The following is a 22,499-nucleotide window of genomic DNA, read 5'->3' as shown; positions in this document are numbered from 1 at the left end:
AAGACAACTCAGAGGAAGCAGAGGCTTAGAGAAATTTTGTATAATTATACTGATTTTTATTTTCTTCTAAATGATTGTTATAACTTTGGAGGCTCCTCTCCCTTTAAGAACTCTATAAAGAACATGCATGGGTATTATGATATTTGTTTTTTAAAGCAGACTATTGCCTTAGAAGTAAATTATCTTTTCCAAGTGTGTGTAGATATTTGATGTTAGCTGATATGACAGCTGAGATAATACAATTTCCACCTCAAAGCTTTTTATAAGAACTATTGCATCATGAAATTAAAATGTCCTTGATTTCTCAGGACAGTTTTAGAACTAGTATTTTTAATTATTGTACAAGCAACAGGTTATTCTCTCTCCCATGTATCTTGTCAATCTTTGTTGATAGATGTCAATTCAAAAGTATATGAGTTTGGATTGAAGTCAGTCTCCATTTCATGTTTGCATTTGAATTTAGGTCTGTCACAAGTGATAAAGAGTGATGAATGTGACATTGCCATGTTGAAAGATCATTAAATGTCACTCTGCCCTGGCAGCCAAATGGCTGGCAGAAAGTCAATGATGCAGACTCAGTGTGGAGCGTGGAGAGTGGAGATGGATCTAGGGCAGCACAGAATCATGCAAGCTGTGAACAATCAATCAATCATTTCATTCAGAGGAAGGGTGAAATGAGACTTGATGGAAATACTGTGTGAGTACCTACAGCGGTGGACATCTAGCTTGTACGCGTTTTGATTTACACCTATAACCATCTAGTCGCCAGCACCTAGACTCATAGGTTGGGAAAACTACCTATTTGATCAATTTACTTGAAAATCTCCTTGACTTTAGATGTTCTTTATGCACCTTACATCTTAAACAACTTTCCTAGCTCCAGAACACAGACGGCCTGAAGTGATTCTGGTGTACAGTCAACCTATTAGAGGTACAATTTATACACCCCAATAAAGAAAGCACTAAATCTGCCTGGCAATGCTATTTCAATTCTTCAGTGGCTTCCCACCATTTGCGTATAATTTATTTAGTTTTCCACTTTACTTGCTGCGCTGCCATTTCTATGAATTGATTCCCTAAAGTTGCTAAATATAAATTGTACTTAAAACAGTGTGGAGGTGCTTACCCAATATTAATATTTATTTTCAAAAAGCTTTTAAAGACAAAACGCAACTATAGAGCACTTTTTATATGTTTATCCAGTAATTTACACCAATTGCATTTTAAATGTAAGCTGGAAAATAAAAAGCATAGCCATTGATGACTAGTCGGTATCCGTTAGACTGATAAATCTGTTTAATCTAGTTCACTTCCATTTGATGAAAATGGAGAGTAGAAAATACACAAACTGAGGAATGAAGTGAGAGGCATTATGAGAGGAGATGGTTGCATTAGTGAGCTCTTTCTGTATTCATATATTTGACTCAGGGTATTTTAGCATGAGTTATGAGTGTGTCAGTATAAGTGTACTGAGAATAATATTATCTGTTTCAAGTCATAACCATATTTCAAAATCTTTACTAGACTGTACAGGTAGCAGATATTCTAAATCAAATTCAGATAGTTATATTCTGAGGTAGAGTTAGAAACCCATTTTTTCCTAAAACTTATGTCAATGAGATTCATAGATTTGGGCAGTGTTCATTCAGCAATATTCAGTTGAATGAAGCCATCCAGTCCCTTTGGCAGAATTATCACTAAAGATGAAATAATTGGATGGATATTTTAGCCTAATGTCATCAACAATTAAAATTACCCACTCAAATTCTCATGTTCCAATTTCTGGGGAGCAACAAGTGTTGTTTTGACTGATAATTATATTCCCATCTAGATTTTCCTACAGGAAGAGGGAAGAATGTCTAGGTGGCATATTATTGTCCAGGTTTTTTTGCAATTATGTTTTTATTTGAGGATCCATACATGGCATCCTGATTAAGTTTAAATGAATATTTTAGCATAATATGCCTATTTTTAAAGAAGCAGTTATCCATATTGCCTTCATATTGTCATTAGATATCTACCTGCATCTGAATCCACCTTCCTTTTCAAACAGCATGCTGTGGGGTGTGTCTCTCATATCAGATACTAGACCCTCTCCTTGTTCTGTGATTTCTATCCCCATTTATCACTACAAAGATACTTCTTTTGGTAATTCCTCTCTTCTTACATCTTTTCTTTTCTATCTCCCCCCAGATCATTCCCTCTCTATATTATTTCCCAACTAAGAAACATGAGAATCTCCAGTCACTCTTTACCTCTCCAAGCAACACTACTTTTTCTCTCTTCCTTCTTTCAGGTTACATTTCTCAGGAGTTTTCATTAGAGCTCTTCATTTTTTCATCTCCCCATCATTTCTTTTTTTAAAAAAATATTTGAAACATAGCATACCTTCTGAAGAGTCTACAATTCTATGATCAGTTAAAAGAACACAAAAATTAGTGTTCCCAACAGCTAGCTGAAAGGGTTAGCTACCAGGACTTAGAAGTACCTGTGTGTGTTTTACCATTGCATTTCTTCTCTTGCCTCTAGAGGTAATCACTGTCCCAAACTTTATTTCAATTTGTATGTAATTAAATGATATATGGTTTCGTTTTCTTGCTTTTTACACTCATCTGAACAGAATCATATGACATGTAATTTTCTATGGTGTGTGTCTATCAATCAACATTATGTTATATTATGTTATCCGATTCATCCATGATGATATCTTTAGCTGTAGTTTATTTACTTTCACTGTTGTATGACTACATCTCTGTGTGAACGTAGCACAGTTTATGTATCCATTGATATTGTTGATGGAAGAGGCGATTTTTAAAACTTCAAATTCTTCGATACCCCACCCAGCCCAGCTAAGATCTATGTTCTCTCCCCTCTATTCTGGGCAGGTTTTATCTGCTATGGCAAATAGATTATGACAGAAAGAAAGCTTTCCTTCCAATTGTAGGTAATATGTGACCATAGAACTTGCATCTTGTTCACTTGGAGCAATTGTGCTTATTACTCTAAGATGCAATTTTAGTAGCCCAACTACCCTGAGGTTACCATGGTGGAAACTAAACATATAGACACTCTGGTCAACAGTTTCAACTGATACCAGCCTTCCAGTAAAATCCGCATCAAGGAACGAAACACATGAGTGAAGTGACCTAGGACCCTGCAGACCAGCCCATCTACCAGTTGAATGCTACCAAGTAACCTCTGTCAATGATGCATGGAACAAAAAGATCATCTAGCCAAGTTCTGTTAAAATCTCTGATCCCAAATCATGAGATCAAAAAAATGACTGTTGTTTTAAGCCACTAAGTTTGGGGATAGTTAGTTTTGCTGCAAAAAATAAATGGAAAATAATTTTTGCACCTGGAAGTGGGATGATGCTATAACAAAACCTAAACTTGTTATGGGTTAGGGTGGCAGTCAAGGACCTGAAGGGACTCTATTGGTGAGAGTTTGTGATAAAGTGAGAAACATGTATAGGAAGGTAGAGAAAAGAGGGCTCTTATTATATAGTTGTGGAATTTTGGCAACAGTGTTGCCTGCAGTAATATGAAAAATAGGAACTCTTCCAAAGGACCTCAGTGATCTAGTAAAGAGATTTCTGGGCTGAATATTAAAGTTGTCACTTGCCTTCTTCCATTTTGCTTATCTTTGCTTAAAGAAAGAGATAGGAGAATGAAAGACATAACTTTAGTTTTTGAGTAGAATTTGGATGAAATGTTAAGGGCCCAGCACAGCTTTTTCAACCAGAAAAGGGTTCCCCAAAGAGTGAAAGTCTCAAGGAAAAAATTAAATGCAACTCACTGTCAAATTGTCATCTCAGTGTGAAGATGGAGCCAAAGTGGCAACTATAAAAACCTTTTTAAAACCTTAGAAAGATTCAAGCTGATGCTTCAAAGACCCTTTCAGATAGACAAAGGCCTTCTATGGATCTCAAGATAGGCCCCACAGGTCTTATTTGTTAAATGAAAGGGCTTCTAAGAACCTTCTGAGCACTTTCCAACTGCAGCCTTATAAAATGCCCAAAGTAGAGAAAAACTTATCTCAGAGAGATCTGTGGATATGTCCTTTGACGGGTGGAATGGGTTACAGGTGGATACATAACACACTCATGTATTTTATAGGAGTATATCAATTTGGTCTGAACAGCATGGAGAAAATAATTAGACTCCTAAATTTCGATGGGAAGAAAGCATGTTAAGAAAACTATTGAACTGAAAACACAGCTTCTTTCTCTTTCTTTCTTTCCTTCTTTCTTTCTTTCTTTCTTTCTTTCTTTCTTTCTTTCTTTCTTTCTTTCTTTCTTTCTTTCTTTCTTTCTCTCTCTCTCTCTCTCTTTCTTTTTCTTCTTTTGGAAGAAGGACTCAGAATATGGAATCAAGAGCCCAGAGGGCAAAATTAAGAATCATAAAAATTCATTTCCAGGAAGCAGTTTTGAACCCTGTACAAAGATTTGGCAACATGTGCCCAGCTGGTTTTCAGAATTGCTCTGAACGAGTGACTTCTGTGTGCATGCATGGTCCTATTTTTGGAGAGGGGTTTCTACTAAGGTGACCCTGTGTCATTCATACAGGTTAGATAATTCGTTTCTAGTTCATAGCTCTTTAGATCTGAGAAACTGGATGTGAGGACCCTCATCTGTACCTAGATTTGACGTGAATGAATATTCTAATCCTTGAGTTCAATCTTATGCCATTATGTGATGTGACTTTTGAGAGTGTTTTTGGCAGGAATTACTTCATTTTGCATTTGGGAGTATGTGAAATTTATAGCCAGATGTATACATTGACATATTTTTGACAGACCTCCTAACAAGATGTGTGGTTCATGTTCCCTGCCCTTGAATCTGAGTGGTCTTGTGTCAGTTTCAACCTACAGATTATAGTAGAACTACTTTCAAAGTTAGATCACGCAAAATCATGTGGCTTCCATCTTGCCCCTGGATTACTTTCTCTTGGGGTTTTGACCACATATAAGAAGTTTGAACACTTAGAGACACGAGGCTGGAGAGATTGCATGCAGGTACTCTGATCAAAACATCTGAGCCCAAATTTCCCCTATCCCTACTAAAGGGCATGGTGAGTAAGTGAAGACAGCCCTTCCATCATCTGAATAACATCACATAACCTCAGTCAGTGACACATGGAAATAATGAATCACCTAGCTGAGCTCTGCTGAGTTTCCAATTTCCCTCTCCCACAATATTCAATCCTTTCACTCTAAAATATTTCACAAATCCACTACCATTTCTTCCTCTCAAAGAGGGTTTCTTTAACTTCAATGCTTAAAATATTCGGTTCTTCTTTATTCTCTCTCAACCATACTTTATCTCAATCCCCTATTTTACCTCTTCAAAGCAGCTATAACTATCTGAATTTACATTATCTAATTATTTACTTATCTCTGTGTTCATTATCTGCCTAATGAAATATAATTTTTCCAAGGGCAAGCATTTTCTTGTTCTTATTTATTTATATTATCCTTAAGCCAAGAAGAATAGCTTGTACTTTTGTAGATGCTTTATAAGAAAACACTGAATAGATGAATAAAGGAACTTCCACGTCATCACCTGCTTCACCCGCAGAACGCTTTAGTAATATTTTAATGAGTGTCTTTACTTTTACATTGTCTTGCTTCAAATCACCATTATGTCTTGCTTGGGAAGATTCCAAAGCTACCTGACAGATATTTTCTTCTTTTTTCAAACTTTTACCTTAAAATTGATTTTCCTCAAGGACATACTCATAGACCAAAACAAAATCATTAAATCTATGCTAGGAACATTTAATTTAAACAAATATCAAAATTCTTAACCATCATTTGAAAGATAGTGCATGATTTCTCCCTTTTATCCTTCAGGTCTGTGCTTAAGAGTTCTCCCAGGGAGGTTCTTACCACCATCAATCCATCTGCAAAAATACCCTGTATTTTTCATCCATTTCGAGTGTCCAGAACAGTGCTTAACACATACTTAGTAAATAATGGCACTCTATAAATAGTGAATGAATAAATGTATCAATCAAGGAACTGATCAAATCTAATCAACATGTACACAAAGAATGACTTCATATGAAAGATATGTATAGCCCAATAGCATTTTTCCCTCAAAACTCCATTGAAATATTAGTATATTATGTTTATATATCCAACTTAAAAATGCTGGGTGATTCAGTCCATGTACTTCTTAAATCCACAGGATGTGGAAAAGAGAAAACATTTGCTAAAAGGCAATTAATACAGAGTTTAATACATTCATCTTTAAGCAACATTTCACTATTTCTTGTATATGTAGCAGAAATATTACAGGAATAGATACAACAGAGGCTTCCTGATTTTAAAAAATCAAATCTGTTTATAGGAAAGCTCTATATCTAAATTTAAATAACTCCTTGCATTTACTGACCTTCTGCTCTAGTTAGATTATTTATCTTATATTGTTTCCTACACAGAATTAAGTTAATTTTCATCACTGTTCTTACTGTCTCAGTAATTAGAGATCAAACTACTAATTAGGGTAGTATGAAAGGTCATAAAAGTTTGAAAATTTTCTAGATAACAATTTTTATTCTTCCTATACCTTTACTTTGTTCCATTTCAAGACATGTTACATGATCAAATTCCATAATTTTATTTTACAATTGCAAAATCTCAAAATGTACACTCACATATTCATTTATTTAACACTTATTTGTTAATTATTTAATATGTGTCTGGCATGATACATGTGAGGGACAGACACAGACACCATCTCAGGCTTAATGGTCATGATAGATCAATGAGGAGACCATCACTAAGTAAACCATACACATAATTCTATAAATCATGATTAAGTGGCAGGAAGAAAAACTACAGGTTGCAGTGAATATGTACAAGTTAACCAAGTCTGAGGACTCAGGTAAGTCCTCCATGAGTAAATAACATTTAACCCAAGGCCTGGAAAATAACCTGGTGTCATACAGGTAAGGGGCTGGGTAGGGGGATGGGAGTGGAAATTCAGACTGTGCCCCAAGCAGAAGGAAAGCATGGAAGAAAATCTATGCGTTTGTTCTCTAAAGCATTTCCTATGAATGCCCAGATTTCTTCAAGTCTTGTATCTCATAAAACCTCTTAAATATAAAGTATTTGTTATTTATTGTCTATCTATTAATAAAACATTTCTTCCATGTGTCTTTGAATAATACATTTTTTATGACCACAAGTTTTGTAGTATACTATGCTTTCTTCTTTAACACATAATTTTAAGATTCCTTTTTATTTCTAAAGAGACTTGTAGGAAATTACGATTTTATTTCCATCACTTTTTAAGTGAAGATTCTCACTTTGCCCCCAATGATTGAATACATTGGTCATCTGTGGCCTGCCTTCTTTCTTGCCAGGTAGATGATTTATCACCTGAGTAGTTAACCTATTTTCACTAAGAACAGAAATGGTGCCCATCAGTACAACAGTGTACTGGTGGTGGAAACCCTGCATAAATAATGAACAACTCACAACAGAAACTGCGTGTTCAGCCTTATTCTTTCTAAGTCTAACGAGAAAGGTCAAGTACCCATCACGTGCATTTGGAATTTATTTTTTGCTAGCCCTTCCCATGAAAGTGCATGTCAAGAATATTCACTTTCCCAATCTCCACACTAATATCTACAGTAATAGCACCACTCCTTCTATTTTCCTCTTTATTGAACTTCTTCCTAATTTTATGTTCCAGCTTTTCTAGTATAGCTTAATTTTCAAAATGGCCTTCTTTTATTCTTTGTTACTATAAAAATGATGGCATATGAATATGCCATAAATAGACAGTATCAGTAAATTCATGTCCTTTCGTTCATTTTTAACCGGCATACTAGGTGTTCAGCATGTCTTGGTCTCCTGGTCATTTTCTTTCTTTCCTGACTCATCTGTTGAATGATGAATTGTTGATATTTATTTATCTTCTGTTCTCTAATCTGCTACACCCTGCTGTCTTCTAATGAATTTGGCATACCTTTGTATATTTCCTTATAACCATACTTTAAATTTTCAGCAATATGGCTGCTAAAATTTTATAAAATAGTGTTTGGCACGTGTCAGGATTCTCTGATTTCTGAGCTCTTCCTTAACTTCTTTTAATATAATTATTTAAAAGCTATTAAATTGCTAATAATTTTATTTCTCTTCTATGTATATAGACAGGTTGTTTTAAAAAAAAACTCAATAATTAAGCTACAGACACTTGACCATATTTTAAAATCGCATCCTTCTTTTCTTTCTTCTTTCTTTTGCCAGGCACTTGTGCTAATTTCTGGGTATGTAGAGATGGATAAAATCAAATAATTCCTGCCATCAGGTAGTTTATAGTCCATTAAAGAAGGAAGATGCATAAATGAATAAATGAAGCAGAAATATAGTAGATTTATACATGGAGCTGAGTGGTGAAGGATGATTAAATGCCCATCTGTTAAATGATACATGGAAAGGACATTCCAGGCAGAAGGAGAAAAACAATCAAAAGCAGAATTGTATGTTGGTATCAGCAAATATGTTAGCATGTCTTATCAGGAAAAGAAGAATGAATATAAGGCAGCCCAGATTCACTACTTCATGGCTAGAAGCTCACATTTTGTTTTACATGATGAGAAGAGAAGATTTTGAAGAATATTAATTTGGGGTAGAAGAAGATCACATTTGGACTTTAGAAAATGAAATTTTGTTTCTCGTTGTTTAAAGTCCTGAAAATATCCTACATTCTTTGTCCACTTTTTACAGACCTCTTTCTCCATTTTTTTGACCTTGGTATCAGTTGATAAATAGCTCTTCTCCTATTGATAGGTATTTATTTTGGTGTGATTTTATTCAGACATTTTTGTTTTATGTTCATCATACTCTCCATGTTTTATGTTCTTTACAGCTACTTCATAGCCTAAAATGAAAGCTTTGTTTGACTTGCTTTCTTTGCCATCACTTTGAGTAAAATTTGAATATATTTTTCTATTTGGTCTTTGACTTCTAAAACTTCACTTGTTAAGACTTTATTTTTTAATCCAGTTTTAGGTTCACATCAAAATTGAAAGGAAGGTACAGAGATTTTCCGTATACCCCCTGTCTCCACACATACATAGGCATCCTCCATTATCAACATTCCCACCAGATGGTACATTTGTTGCAACAGATAAACATACATTGACACATCATTAACACCCAGAGTCCATAGTTTACATTAAGGTTCATTCCTGGTGTTGTACATTCTGTGAGTTTTGACAAATGTATAATGACATATATCCACCATCACAATATCATACAAAGTATTTTCACTTCCCTAAAACTCCACTGTACCCTGCCTATTCATCTCTCCCCCACTCTCACCGCAGCAACCACTAATCTTTTAATTTTTTTTCATAGTTTTGCCTTTTCCAGAATGTCATATAGTCGGAATTATAACAGTATGTAGCCTTTTCAGATTGGCTTCTTTCACTTAGTAACATGCATTTAATGTTTCTCCATGTCTTTTCATGGCTTGAGGGCTCATTTCTTTTTAGTACTGACTAATATTCCATTGTCTGGATGTACCATAGTTTATCCATTCACCTACTGAAGGACATCTTGTTTGCTTACAAGTTTTGGCAATTATGAGCAAAGCTCCTATCAACATCTGTGTGCAGGTTTTTGTGTAAACATAAGTTTTCAACTGCTTTGGGTAAATACCAAGGAGTGTGATTACTGGATCATATGGTTAGAGTATGTTTAGCTATGTAAGGAACTGCCAAACTGTTTTTCTGAGTGCCGAGACCATTGCGCATTCCCACCAGCAGTAAATGAGAGTTCCTGTTGCTCCACATCCTTGCCAGCATTTGTAATCGTCAGTGTTCTGGAGTTTGACCATTCTAATAGGTTTGTAGTGGCATCTTATTTTTGTTTTAATTTTCATTTCCCTGATGACATATCATATGGGGCAACTTCTCATATGCTTATTTACCATCTGTATACCTTTGTTGTTGAGGTGTTTGTTTAGGTCTTGGGACTCTTTCTAAATCAGGTTGTTTGTTCTTTTCATTGTTGAGCTTTTTTTTTTTTTTTTTTGCGGTACGCGAGCCTCTTACTGTTGTGGCCTCTCCCGTTGCGGAGCGCAGGCTCAGCGGCCATGGCTCACGGGCCCAGCCGCTTCGCGGCATGTGGGATCCTCCCCGGCCGGGGCACGAACCCATGTCCCCTGCATGGGCAGGCGGACTCTCAACCACTGCACCACCAGGGAAGCCCTCATTGTTGAGTTTTAAGAGTTCTTCGTATATTTTGGATAACCATCCTTTATCCGATGTATCTTTCGCAAATATTTACTCCCAGTATGTGGTTTGTTTTTTCATTCTCTTGATATTACCTTTCACAGAGCAGAAGTTTTTATGTTTTAATGAAGTTCAGCTTATCAACAATTTGTTTTATAGATTTTATCTTTGGTGTTGTATTTTAAAAGTCATCACCATACCCAATTGAGTTTATTCTTATATTATCTTCTAAAGTTTTGTAGCTTTGCATTTTACATTTAAGTCTGTGATCCATTTTGAATTAATTTTTGTGAAGAGTGTAATGTGTGACTAAATTATTTTTTTGCATGTGGATGTCCAGTTGCTCAAACACACTTTGTTGAAAAGACAATCTTTGCCCCAGTGTATTGCCTTTGCTTTTTTGTCAAGGATCACATGACCATATTTATGTGGGTCTATTTCTGGGCGCTCTGTTCGCTTCCATTGACCTGTTTGTCTACTCTTCCACCAATACCACACTGTCTTGACTCCTTTTAGCTTTACAGTAAGAACTGAAGTCAGGTAGTGTCAGTCCTCCAACTTCATTCCCATTTAATACTGTGTTGGCTATCCTGAATATTTTTTTTAGTTGGTATTACAGTAAGTCCCCTACATATGAATGAGTTCCGTTCTGAGATTGTGTTCCTAAGTCCAATTTGTTCATTAAGTCCAACAAAGTTAGCCTAGGTACCCAACTAACACAATTGGCTATATAGTACTGTACTGTAATAGGTTTATAATACTTTTCACACAAATAATACATAAAAATCAAACACAAAAAATAAAGAAAACAGTTTTAATCTTACAGAAGAGTACCTTGAAGAGTACAGTAGTGCAGTACAACAGCTGGCATATAGTGGCTGGCATCGAGTGAACAGGCAAGAAGAGTTACTGACTGGAGGAGGGAGAGGAGGTGGGAGATGGTAGAGATGAAGCATCATCAGCAATAGGAGACAGAAGGCAAGCTGCAATTTCACTCACGCCTGATGATGGAATGCACATTCGCATCTTTGAAAGTGCTCAACTTGTAGGTTCGTATGTACGGGACTTACTGTATTATTATTTTATTATTTTGGGTTTTTTATCCTGTTTAATTCAATGCCAGGTAAAAATCATGAAAAGTCCTTTGGGATTTGTGGAGATCAGGGATTATGGAAGTGAATTTAAATCTACTTTTTCCTTATCTCAAGGGTGTAGCCCTTTGAGTCCCCAGCTTAACATGGCGAGGGTTCTTACACAATTCCCACCCTAGATTTAAATTATATTTCTATTTTTAACACTTACTCCATGAGACTTTGAACTACAGCCTGCATTTGCTGGCTTGTCAGGACTGATAGGACAAAAATATTTGTATGCTCAAGTATAATGCCTGCATTACTTTCTTTAGTTTCCCTGAGAATTTGGCTTGGCCCTATCCTATTAGCCTGAAAGCTCTTCTGAATGCATTCAATCATCAAAAATATTTACCCAGCAGTTTTACTGTTTTCCTTGTAAAAGTTGGTCCTAATAAAGAACTTGATCCAAGTTATTAGAAACAGAAGTCCTCATCTCTGAATCTCTAGTACTTTATAGAGTACTTGACACAAATTAAACACTTCATAATGAAAAAATGAATTGTTGAGGAGTGCTTTTATCAATCATTTTTGGGACTTAGTCACAAATTACACATTTCATAATTGAATGAATTTGAAATGTTACTTTTAAAATTCTGAAAATGAATAACTTTTAGAAAATAAGCATCTCTGCCTCAGGTGAAACTTTAAACTAAAAGCCTTCTGTTAACTCTTGAAGCAATTTTTCCATGGGTAAAATTCCCCAGTATGAAGCTTTCTAAAACCAACTTTCATGATTCTTGCTAATGCACATCAGCTGAAATTTAGATTTGGTAAAGTAACACTTAACAGTGCTTATTATTTATAAATGAAAAAGCCAATTGATGTTTAAACATCAATTTGATGAAAACATATTGGAGCTCAATGTCAGTTTCCTTAAGTACTTTTCAAATACTTAAAGGAAGCATTTAATTTTTGGCACTGAAGTCAGTTAAGTCTTTTGTATACATGGATAAAAATAGATAATTCATGAAATTGCAATGAGACTTCTTTAAAGCTGCTTAAAAGTTTATATCAAGAATACTCCATAGAATATTGTGATTCTATTAAAATATCAGAGAGCTTTTATAGAAATCTAACAAAAACTAATGGATAAAATATATCACGTAGTTGATTTCAGATGTGGACAGCATAGATACTCATTGAGAATTGTATGACTCTCCATTAAGTACCTATACATTTTCTGATTGTGATGGACATACCTTAGAGTGACCTCCATTGAGTCATGCCTTTGTATTGGGTTCTTCCTTTGGAGTGTGGGCAGTAGCTATAACTTGCTTTGAACCAATAGAATGTGGTATTCCCTTGATTAGGTAATGTTATATGGCAAAAGTGAAGGGATTTTGAAAGATGTTAGTAAAATCCCTAAGTAATTGTCTTTAAGTTAAGAAGAAGGTTAGCTTGAGTGGACCTGACCTGATCAGCTAAAAGAGGATCTTGAGGTCAGAGACTCAAAACAGCAGAGACACTGTCCTGCGGTCACAAAGAACAAAGGGCTATGTGATGATGGTTACCTGGCACTGAATGTTGGGTGACCTCAAGGAGCTAAACCCTATCACTTCAAGGAACTGAAGTGACTCTGCCAACAACAAATGAGTTTTTAGAAGCAAATATCAAGATCAGGTAATATCACATCCCTGGCCAACTCCATGAAGAAGGCTTGTGAGCTTGAAGACCCAGTTAGCACACAGACACACTCCTGATCCACAGAAACAGAGATAATAAATGTGTGCTGTTTAAAGTTGCTAAATGTGTGGTATTTTGTTACATAGCAATAGAAAACAAACACAAAAGTACTCACTCACAAGTTCTTCTAGAAACAACAATATTGTAAGGAAATACTCTCCCTTCAAATTCTACCTGAAAGAAAATTTTAATAAGCCTCTATAAATCAATAACTGAATATAAAGTAACAGATTAAAATAATTAAATTATGTTATTATAACATTTTAACAATGTCATTACCTTTTACTATAGCCCAAAACTAATTGTTAACAAGATCATTGTAGTGTTTTATGACCAACTGATTTCTGAACTGATCTCAATTATTCCTTTTAATTTTTATCTAATTAGACAATTGGTTCATGTTCCTCTCAGAAAATACATTAAAGCAAAATTTAAAAAATAATAAAAGACTGTAATAATCACTTTTAATCTTCATTCAAGAAGTTAATGAGGGGCTTCCCTGGTGGTGCAGTGGTTGAGAGTCTGCCTGCCGATGCAGGGGACGTGGGTTCGTGCCCCGGTCCGGGAAGATCCCACATGCCGCGGAGCAGCTGGGCCCGTGAGCCATGGCCGCTGAGCCTGCGCGTCCGGAGCCTGTGCTCCGCAACGGGAGAGACCACAACAGTGAGAGACCCGCGTACCGCAAAAAAAAAAAAAAAAAAAAAAAAAAAAAAAAAAAAAGAAGTTAATGAGGACATTTTGATCTACATGTCTTTAAATATTTCCTACACCTTCCTGCAAAGGCACACACAAACACACACACACACAGTCAAATATTTATAAAATTGGAAGAATACTATTGTCATTCACTGTAATCTTTTTCCAATCAACTCTATATCTATACCATATTTAATATAATGTATTTCCATTTTAAATATTCATCTACATCATTATCTTTAAAATTAATAGTCTGTATGATATAAAAATATATTAAATATATTCCATATTTCTGATTATATTTTTCTAAATTTCTTTTTATTTTAAACAAAACTGTAAAAAACATTTGTTCACATGTATCTTAACACATTTTCTGATCACTTCATTAGGAACCTTACTAAAAATAGAACTCCTTATGACCCTATAGCATTAAATAGTCATTCCTGATTTAAAGATTACCCACATTGTTATACACTATTTTATATGTGCCTCTCATGCTGGTAAGAGTCTTATTTTGATTTGAGGCTCTTCCGTTAGTCAGACATATATGAACACTCTACTATGCATGAGGAGTCCAGCTTCAGATCAAAACCCATTGTGTGATCTTTCAGGCCGACCACAGACAAGGGCAGGACTCTCCCTGGCCAGTATCCCAGGGACGCTACCCTCCCCACACCAGACTGGGTGCCCCGCCCTTGCACTGCAGTCTCTGCTGAGAGTCACGGTCAAGGAATCAGAGGCCAGCCATGCTCACGGACATCTTTGCATTTCTAGTCCAGATACCTCCCGTGAAAATCTTTTCATCAGAGGACCTTGACTGAGGCACTTTTAAGGTATCTCCATGGAGACCTCCTTATTGGGATGGGGGAGGGACTTGACACTTTTCTCCACTTGGACTTGGTAGTTTTCTACTCCTAGTTCTTCCCTGCTCTCCTTCTCTACACTATCCTGGATCCATAAAATGGCAGGAGCCTTTCCTTTAGGGCCTATCAAGGGGAAAATGACTCCCCCCAGCTGCACTAATGCACCTGACTCTCCAGGTGCTGGTTCCTGGGTAAAAATAAAAGACTGGGGAGCTGTGCCTATTCTGGCCTCTAGTGAGAGAATAAAGCTTAGATTTTTATTCTCAGTTTGGCTATTGTCCTAATTGACCACCTCAACACCTGGCAGAATGAAGAAAGTCATTATGTTGGTACAATCTCCACCATGCATTTGTATGTAGAAATGAAAATGAATAAAAATGAAAAAGATCATTGAAAACTGTTTTAAAAGAATTGAATAATATCATCAGAGCAGATGAGTAATATAATCAGAGCACAAAGAAAAAAAAAGGAAACATAGTCATTATTTTTGAGGAACTCACCAATTAGAGGATACTTGGACAAATACAATATTTTAACTAGAATTGAATAAGTAAAAGTGTTTCTATATTTGAAATGTTCAAAATTGTTTCACTGTGAACCAGAAGCAAATATATAAATATAAAATCTATCCTTCAGCATTAAGCAAATAATATTGGAAATGCATGATTGTTACTTATTGGAAATATTTGGAATCAAGCGTTTTCAATTATCTTACGATCTATATTCTGATATCAATACTGATTTCAAAAATTATACCTGTATCATTTAAATTTTATATTTATTAATAAAACAAGCCCAAGATAAGTATCAGGACCAGATGAGTGTCATCATTGACTATAAAGATGTATAAAAATAATGAAATATCCTTTAGAACTTTAAGAGAACCATCTATCTTTTTTTTTTTTTTGCGGTACGCGGGCTTTTCACTGCTGTGGCCTCTCCCATTGTGGAGCACAGGCTCGGGACACGCAGGCTCAGCGGCCATAGCTCATGGGCCCAGCCGCTCCGCGGCATGTGAGATCTTTCTAGACCGGGGCACGAACCCGTGTCCCCTACATTGGCAGGCGGACTCTCAGCCACTGCGCCACCAGGAGAGCCTGAGAAGAATCTATCTTTGACATGCTTTCTCAATAACAGCTGTGGGAACAAAATGGAGAAATCTGTATCTATATTTACCTAACAAAAACAGTCTCTTTAAATTCAAACACATTGATATTTTCAGGTTATTGAACTAAAACAATATGATTTGATCAATTAGTAAATGAGATCTTTATAACCCAAAATGTGTGTTATTAATGAATTATTGGATAGATTGGCTATTCAACAGAGCACAGCATTTTGCAAGGAGGAGAAAGTCACTGTCACCAAATTTACTCTTTCAGAGTATTCTAGAGCCAAATTTAATTACCATCTCTGTATCTATCTATGACTTCTGTTCTCCAACATTTTGGGGTTGAGACCACTTCACACCCTTAAAATATATTGAGGGACAGGAAGCATTTCAGGGATGATTTGAGTAAGAATCTCCAAAAACATGCTCCTCTATAAAAGGAGTGTGAACATTGGCAAAAATGGTCAAAAATCAATTTACTCAGAATGTTTATTCTAGAACTACTGCTGAATTTCGTTATGAACAGTGAGCTTTGTGGGGGGTTTTCTCATCTTTACCTCATCCCCTTTACCCCAGCTCTGAAGCAGCCTTGAAAACCAACAGCCCAAAAACCAGCAGCCTAGGGCAGGTGAAGAATGGTTTGGAGCTCTCCAAAAACACCACCCCTAGACGACTGTCACTTTTTGACCTTTCTGGTACCTCACAGGAAAGCTCCATTATCAGGGCCGGCCTTTATTTGACCTGACTCAGAACTTGCTGGATGGGATCAGCCATACCCCTAGGGCTTTCGTCAAAAACATTCAGGGGGAATTGTTTATCCTCACAGCTGCCTGGGGTGGTGTTACCAGTTGGAGCTTATAAGGGGCTGACCAAAAAACTTGAAAAAAATAAAATAAAAACAGGATGTCCATAAAGGGCTTTACAAAATCCCTGACATGTTCCTGGTATTATAGAAGTCCACAGGCACGTGCAGGGCTGTGTGTAGGCCTGGGAAAGCTTATGATATATTAATCCACACAAAAATATGCACATTCTCATAATACACAGATAACCTCTGGAAGGATGTGTATTAGAAAGTCCACACATTCTCTCAAGGGTAGAAATTATAGTGACTTTTCTCTTCTTTCCCTGGACCCCTATTCCTCTCCACCTTTCTTTTCCTCCTTTCTCCTTTCTTCTCTCCCTTTCTCCCTCCCTCTTTCTTTCTTTCTTCTTTTTTCACTTATCCATTATTATCTATAATAACTATATTACTTATATTTAAAGATAAAAAGAAAGTGTATTATTTAAATGATCTTTTTATTTTTACTATTTTATGAGCTTTTTGAGTGATTACAAAGCAAAGACAATAGAAAGTATAGTGGGTTTTTTGTGTTATTTTTTGGTCCTGCTGCGCAGCATGCAGGATCTTCCCTGACCAAGGATTGAACCCGTGCCTCCTGCAGTGGAAGTGCGGAGTCTTAACCACTGGACTGCCAGGGAAGTCCAAAAAGAAAGTGTATTTTAGACAGAAATATTTCTGACAGTTTTAATTCATTATGGGCTGCAAGTTAAATTAGTCAAGAGACAATAGAGTATATTCATTTAATCATCTAGTAAATTGGGATCTGCCAGAAAACATCTAGGTTATATCTGATAGCTTTTTCACTTAAAAACCTGTCTTTTTACATGTTTTGGAGTTACAGTGCTCTGAACTATTATAGATTCTTAACTTTAAGAGGTTGACAGCCCAAAAAAGCAACTTCTTTGTTATGTTCAAGAATAGTCGTCTCTTTATTCCTTCAGCCAATGATTTAAATTTGTTCCTCTTTAAGAAAGGTTTGGGATGTGTCTCATAGTAATTGATATCAGAATATTATTTACCATTTAGCTCAAATGTATTTAACTTTTATCAGTAATATTTTGGATAATTCTGGGTCCTGAGAAAAGTTAATGTGCCTTTTATATAAATTAAAATTTTTTTTTAATTTTTAAAATACTTCAACAAATGAACTTAGATAATAAGTAAACTTTTAAATTATTTTTCTATTCTGAAACTTTTAGAGACATTTCTATTTTACTTTTGTTCAGTGTAAACAATATCCATGTATCTGCAAATAAGTACAACTGACTGTTATAGGTGATAAAATTTGAGAATCAAAGATTAACAAAACATAATCCTTACATAAAAGATTATAAACAATGAGAAATAAGATTAAATATTATTCAGTACATTTTAAGCTGAAAGTGCCTTAATTAAATATGCAATTGTTTTTCTTAGTTGAAGTTTATTTTCTCTGACCATTATGTATTTCCTATCCTTCAGTTGGTTAGTTATTTTATATAAATTGTAAGTCATCTAAAAAATTAAGAAATACTCATCTGTAGCTTCTTCTTATAAGTAACATTTATCAAAAAACTACATAAAATATACAATTTTACTTCACTTTAGTGTAATATGTTGAAGCTAGTTATATTAGGTAACGATATGTTGTTGTTTGCATAAGTGCAAATGGAGTCTTCAGCCAGACAAGTTTAATCTTATCCAGTCTAAAACACCAAATATTTAATTGTGCTAACAACACAGGTTTACATATTCGTGGCTTAACTCACCATATAAGCATGTGTTTACAGAATTAGATAATCAGTTTATTATGTTAGCATCCTGCTGACTTTGAAGAAAAAATACATTATATTCATTATGCTGTTATTTTATTCTTTGTGAGTAATGTGATAGTCCATTGAATATAACTAAGAGTTTGAAAAAGGAGAAATGCTAGCAAAATTAGACAATGGTATGAGTTGTTTCTCAATATAAAATAGCCACTTGCATAGATTTGATACAAGGCTCAGGTTCATTTTAGAGAACTCTCTTAAAGCAAAAAACTGGCACTTACAAGCTTAGCCTCTTGTTGCAAAGCAGCACTTGTATTCAGGAAAAATGTCGACAAGTCATCTAAAAATAACACTGACTCTCAGGATCAACGCTTAGAATGAATTAAGCTAAAACTAAAGTATATCAGTCAATGGGACTATTAAAAAGTAGAATTAAGAAGGTTGTTGATGTAATGATTATACTTGGATAACGTTATCATCATTTTGATTGATACTGCAGATATGAGGATGTTTAAAAGTGCACTTAGGGACTTCCCTGTTTGTCCAGTGGTTAGGACTCCGTGCGTCCACTGCAGGGGGCGTGGGTTCAATCCCTGGTCAGGGAACTGAGGTCCCCCACGTTGTGTGGCACAGCCAAAAAAAATGCACTTATATATTGCTTTTAGAAATGAAATTTACGTGCAGTTTCACTGTAAAACCAGTCAGTATACAAGGTCTGGTTCTTGCCTATATGGAATGTAAAATATCATTGAGGAAGGAAAGAGACCCATGCATAATACAACTGTCTAGGATGTAAGCAATTAAAAAATGTTGAGTATTTGTATAAACAGTGACGGCCAGGTTTAACATATGGCAGGAGAGTGTAGACAAAATGAGATGATTGAGTTAGAGGAACCACTAACTAGTTAGATTGGGTGATTAGAAATAACAATGTGTACATTGGAAGGTGAAAATAATCTTGAGGATTTTTCTACCAGTGGTTGAAAGTTTGATTTAAGGCACATAAATATGATCACTTTATTCCTGTCCCATAATTTGTATTAGGCAAAATATTTTCTATCTCTGCCTTTTAATCTTAAAGCTAATTTGTAATTTTAGAATTTATGGTAGGAATTTTAAACGAATGCACATGGGTAAAGTATTATACAAAGAAAATGTTAAGTGCCATTACATAAATTCAATTTAAAATATTACCTTTGCCTTGTAATCTGCTGGTATTTATTTTGGGAGACCCTAGTTACCCTGTATTAGGTATATTAATCCAAACACAGTTAAAATAATCCTTGTAATAGAAGAAACAAGTCTAATAGCTAAAATCAATATAGAATTACATTAGTGAGTGTACAATGTTTCATTGCTGAAAATTAATTCTAATTACAGTAATAAAAGTCTTTTAACTGACATCTTCACCTGTCATTCCTTTAGCTAATGGGAAGATATAAATGTACACAGACAAATGTTTTACTGAATTATAAGTGTGATAGGTTTTCATAGACCAAGAAAGATCAGGCCTGTGAGAAACACATTAGTATATGTTTCTCTTATTTCTAAAAAGGCAAATGCTAATTAAAAGTGCTACAGTTCTTAATTCTATCCTTGGAAACTTATATGTATTTTCCTATCTCTTATCCTACTTGTTTATGGGCCCTATTTAAATTTTCTGAGATGAACATTAAGAATCTTTTATTAAATGGATTATTAATGATTAATAGAAGTTACAAAAGTAGAATTGCAAGTGTAATATTTTAAATTATTAAGTGAGGAAATTTAATTCTCGTGAAGTATTCACAGTTAAGTTATAAAAATTTTATTTAATTGAACATCTAAAATAATAATTTTCTTATCCTAAATAAACACAGATGTATATGCTTTTCAGTTTTGTACCAGGTGTAGATTTAGGCCAAACTGCCTAATTCTCACTAATTTGTGAGTGTTGTGGTCACTTCTTTCCAAGAAATCATAGGATAAATGAGTTGAACACATTTAACCACCATCTCTTTTGCCAAAATTTCATATGTAAAACATCCTAAGTAAGTAGATATCTTAAAATGTCTTGATTTTGAAATGTATAATGCAAATTGTCTTTGAAATTCTGCTGCTATAAAAAGGTAAGGAAAATTAATTTAAAATAAACTTCACTTTCATAATAATTTTGAATAGCTCTGGATAGTTTTAAGAGTGTAAGATTTTTTGATTCATGTTTTAAGCTGTGAATAGGAGGTAACATTAAGAAAATATTCCCTGGCTTCCCCGGCTTCTCCCCCAAAATGTGGGGTCATCCTTCTAGGCTGGAGGAATGTCCATAAGGAGAGTTTCACCTTCTTGAAGATTAAAGCCTAGCAGTCCTGAGCTATTCCCAGTCCAAATGTCTGCAAAATTGAGAGAGACATCAAAACTCCTTCCACAAATTTCAGGGGCCCCTGACTGCATTCTGGTAATGAAGGTGGAAGAGGGAGGGCAGGCCCCTAATAGGGTCTCCAGCTGCCACTGGAGCAGCTACTACAGCTGAGACCTACCGCCAGCGGTTAAGGCAGTTTGACTACCAGGAGTCACCTGGGCCCCAGGCAGCCCTGAGCCGGCTCCATGAGCTTTGCTGTCAGTGGCTGAGGCCAGAGGTGCACAGCAAAGAGCAGATCCTGGAGCTGCTGGTGCTAGAGCAGTTCCTGGCCATGTTGCCTGAGGAGCTGCAGGCCTGGTTTCAAGAGAACCGACCAGAGAGTGGAGAGGAAGCCATGGTGATGCTGGAGGAGCTGGAGAAAGGGCATGACAGGGCAGCTGAACAGGTCTTTTTTGGACAAAATGAGGACATGCTTGCAAAGAAGCTACCAACTTGTGAAATCACTTAGGAGACACCACGTAACCAGCTTAAGCCCAAAAAAAAAACAACTGCAGCGGGCATCGAAGTAGCTTCACACCTTAAGACTAAATGTTAGAGACGCCAGAACTATAAATGTGAAATCAGCTGCAAGGCAAAAGACTTCTTCAGGCAAAGAACTGCATTACAAAGTTTCTAATACTCTTCAAATGAATGCTTCCCAGAGTTTCACATTTAGAGGAACTTGTGAACAAGATAGAAAGTTTGAAAGAAGACAGGGAAACTGTCCTCGAAAAAAAAAAAGTGTGATGAATGTGGGAAAGCCTTTAGTCAGAGCTCAGCCCTTAATCGACATCAGAGAATCCACAGTGGAGAGAAACCTTATACATGTGATGTGTGTGCAAAGGCTTTCAGCCGAAGTGCAATCCTGATTCAGCATCGAAGAATCCACACTGGGGAGAAACCCTTCAAATGTCATGAATGTGGGAAAGTCATTAGTCAGAGCTCGAATCTTTGCAGACATAGGAAAAACCATGCTGGAGAAAAAAGTCCCATCAGCGTCGTGAGGGAGTCAAAGCATTTACTGAGAACTTTTTCAACAGGGGAGAAGACACAAGGCACCAATACTCCTTTAGTATAAATCGGTAGTTTCAGTGGGCACCAGTTTCCTTTCAAAGGTTATAAAAGCCACAAGAAAGAATGTAGAATATTTTCTGTCAGCATTGTTTGCTTTTCTGCTTTTCAGTAGTGTCAGTTCAGATGTTTGAGATTCTAAAGCTTAAATCGGATTTCCATCCCTAGTGCAGCTGTTGAAAAGATATTCTCAGACATGTTCTACTGTTTCCATTATTAACACAAATAATGAACTAGTATGTTCCTTTTTAGACAAGTACATTTTCCCTATTGAGAAGGAATGTGTGAGTTAGTATATAAGTGGGTATTCTCCATTTCATTACTAGAACATTGGAGTTATTAAACCAAAGATTAAATCAGTTTTTTAAAAAAAAAATGTCCTGGGAATTCCCTGGCAGTCCAGTAGTTAACACTCCATGCTTTCACTGCTGCAGGCCTAGGTTTGATCCCTGATCAGGGAACTAAGATCCTGCAAGCCATGTGGTGTGGCCAAAAATAATAATAATAAAATAAAATAAATTTTCTGTTACCAGATTCAAAATATGAGAATAAGATTGAGGAGACCCAAAAGAATATGTACCTCAAGACCTAAGCTGAAATGTCCAGGGTCATTTTTAGGAAGCAGGTGAGTAAAGGAACTTTACTCATCTCTTATGAAAATCTGAGAACATACACACTGTTTTGTTTCAAATTTTTAAATTGAGGTATAGTTGATGTATA

General features: G+C 35.7%; 1 pseudogene across 1 annotated transcript; it reads left to right on the top strand.

Moving 5' to 3' along the window:
* Nucleotides 1-6,816: 6,816 nt before the first annotated feature.
* LOC309970623 (zinc finger protein 396-like) lies at nt 6,817-21,786 on the top strand (annotated as a pseudogene). Its single transcript has 4 exons — nt 6,817-6,889; nt 16,443-16,583; nt 20,539-20,551; nt 20,775-21,786. The product of its transcript is annotated as a zinc finger protein 396-like (transcript).
* Nucleotides 21,787-22,499: the final 713 nt, after the last annotated feature.

The sequence above is a fragment of the Leucopleurus acutus genome, assembly GCF_964270905.1.
Source record: "Leucopleurus acutus genome assembly, chromosome: 13".
In the NCBI taxonomy this organism is placed as follows: domain Eukaryota; kingdom Metazoa; phylum Chordata; class Mammalia; order Artiodactyla; family Delphinidae; genus Leucopleurus; species Leucopleurus acutus.
Note: the sequence above shows the minus strand (reverse complement) of the source record. Positions and strands in the feature narration are given on the sequence as shown.